The sequence below is a fragment of the Scyliorhinus torazame genome, chromosome 18 (genome assembly GCF_047496885.1).
Source record: "Scyliorhinus torazame isolate Kashiwa2021f chromosome 18, sScyTor2.1, whole genome shotgun sequence".
In the NCBI taxonomy this organism is placed as follows: Eukaryota; Metazoa; Chordata; class Chondrichthyes; order Carcharhiniformes; family Scyliorhinidae; genus Scyliorhinus; species Scyliorhinus torazame.
Window position 1 is genome coordinate 9,169 of NC_092724.1, and position 3,332 is coordinate 12,500.

Below are 3,332 nucleotides of genomic sequence, written 5' to 3' on the forward strand. Positions count from 1 at the left end.
AACCCTAACCCTAACCCTAACCCTAACCCTAACCCTAACCCTAACCCTAACCCTAACCCTAACCCTAACCCTAACCCTAACCCTAACCCTAACCCTAACCCTAACCCTAACCCTAACCCTAACCCTAACCCTAACCCTAACCCTAACCCTAACCCTAACCCTAACCCTAACCCTAACCCTAACCCTAACCCTAACCCTAACCCTAACCCTAACCCTAACCCTAACCCTAACCCTAACCCTAACCCTAACCCTAACCCTAACCCTAACCCTAACCCTAACCCTAACCCTAACCCTAACCCTAACCCTAACCCTAACCCTAACCCTAACCCTAACCCTAACCCTAACCCTAACCCTAACCCTAACCCTAACCCTAACCCTAACCCTAACCCTAACCCTAACCCTAACCCTAACCCTAACCCTAACCCTAACCCTAACCCTAACCCTAACCCTAACCCTAACCCTAACCCTAACCCTAACCCTAACCCTAACCCTAACCCTAACCCTAACCCTAACCCTAACCCTAACCCTAACCCTAACCCTAACCCTAACCCTAACCCTAACCCTAACCCTAACCCTAACCCTAACCCTAACCCTAACCCTAACCCTAACCCTAACCCTAACCCTAACCCTAACCCTAACCCTAACCCTAACCCTAACCCTAACCCTAACCCTAACCCTAACCCTAACCCTAACCCTAACCCTAACCCTAACCCTAACCCTAACCCTAACCCTAACCCTAACCCTAACCCTAACCCTAACCCTAACCCTAACCCTAACCCTAACCCTAACCCTAACCCTAACCCTAACCCTAACCCTAACCCTAACCCTAACCCTAACCCTAACCCTAACCCTAACCCTAACCCTAACCCTAACCCTAACCCTAACCCTAACCCTAACCCTAACCCTAACCCTAACCCTAACCCTAACCCTAACCCTAACCCTAACCCTAACCCTAACCCTAACCCTAACCCTAACCCTAACCCTAACCCTAACCCTAACCCTAACCCTAACCCTAACCCTAACCCTAACCCTAACCCTAACCCTAACCCTAACCCTAACCCTAACCCTAACCCTAACCCTAACCCTAACCCTAACCCTAACCCTAACCCTAACCCTAACCCTAACCCTAACCCTAACCCTAACCCTAACCCTAACCCTAACCCTAACCCTAACCCTAACCCTAACCCTAACCCTAACCCTAACCCTAACCCTAACCCTAACCCTAACCCTAACCCTAACCCTAACCCTAACCCTAACCCTAACCCTAACCCTAACCCTAACCCTAACCCTAACCCTAACCCTAACCCTAACCCTAACCCTAACCCTAACCCTAACCCTAACCCTAACCCTAACCCTAACCCTAACCCTAACCCTAACCCTAACCCTAACCCTAACCCTAACCCTAACCCTAACCCTAACCCTAACCCTAACCCTAACCCTAACCCTAACCCTAACCCTAACCCTAACCCTAACCCTAACCCTAACCCTAACCCTAACCCTAACCCTAACCCTAACCCTAACCCTAACCCTAACCCTAACCCTAACCCTAACCCTAACCCTAACCCTAACCCTAACCCTAACCCTAACCCTAACCCTAACCCTAACCCTAACCCTAACCCTAACCCTAACCCTAACCCTAACCCTAACCCTAACCCTAACCCTAACCCTAACCCTAACCCTAACCCTAACCCTAACCCTAACCCTAACCCTAACCCTAACCCTAACCCTAACCCTAACCCTAACCCTAACCCTAACCCTAACCCTAACCCTAACCCTAACCCTAACCCTAACCCTAACCCTAACCCTAACCCTAACCCTAACCCTAACCCTAACCCTAACCCTAACCCTAACCCTAACCCTAACCCTAACCCTAACCCTAACCCTAACCCTAACCCTAACCCTAACCCTAACCCTAACCCTAACCCTAACCCTAACCCTAACCCTAACCCTAACCCTAACCCTAACCCTAACCCTAACCCTAACCCTAACCCTAACCCTAACCCTAACCCTAACCCTAACCCTAACCCTAACCCTAACCCTAACCCTAACCCTAACCCTAACCCTAACCCTAACCCTAACCCTAACCCTAACCCTAACCCTAACCCTAACCCTAACCCTAACCCTAACCCTAACCCTAACCCTAACCCTAACCCTAACCCTAACCCTAACCCTAACCCTAACCCTAACCCTAACCCTAACCCTAACCCTAACCCTAACCCTAACCCTAACCCTAACCCTAACCCTAACCCTAACCCTAACCCTAACCCTAACCCTAACCCTAACCCTAACCCTAACCCTAACCCTAACCCTAACCCTAACCCTAACCCTAACCCTAACCCTAACCCTAACCCTAACCCTAACCCTAACCCTAACCCTAACCCTAACCCTAACCCTAACCCTAACCCTAACCCTAACCCTAACCCTAACCCTAACCCTAACCCTAACCCTAACCCTAACCCTAACCCTAACCCTAACCCTAACCCTAACCCTAACCCTAACCCTAACCCTAACCCTAACCCTAACCCTAACCCTAACCCTAACCCTAACCCTAACCCTAACCCTAACCCTAACCCTAACCCTAACCCTAACCCTAACCCTAACCCTAACCCTAACCCTAACCCTAACCCTAACCCTAACCCTAACCCTAACCCTAACCCTAACCCTAACCCTAACCCTAACCCTAACCCTAACCCTAACCCTAACCCTAACCCTAACCCTAACCCTAACCCTAACCCTAACCCTAACCCTAACCCTAACCCTAACCCTAACCCTAACCCTAACCCTAACCCTAACCCTAACCCTAACCCTAACCCTAACCCTAACCCTAACCCTAACCCTAACCCTAACCCTAACCCTAACCCTAACCCTAACCCTAACCCTAACCCTAACCCTAACCCTAACCCTAACCCTAACCCTAACCCTAACCCTAACCCTAACCCTAACCCTAACCCTAACCCTAACCCTAACCCTAACCCTAACCCTAACCCTAACCCTAACCCTAACCCTAACCCTAACCCTAACCCTAACCCTAACCCTAACCCTAACCCTAACCCTAACCCTAACCCTAACCCTAACCCTAACCCTAACCCTAACCCTAACCCTAACCCTAACCCTAACCCTAACCCTAACCCTAACCCTAACCCTAACCCTAACCCTAACCCTAACCCTAACCCTAACCCTAACCCTAACCCTAACCCTAACCCTAACCCTAACCCTAACCCTAACCCTAACCCTAACCCTAACCCTAACCCTAACCCTAACCCTAACCCTAACCCTAACCCTAACCCTAACCCTAACCCTAACCCTAACCCTAACCCTAACCCTAACCCTAA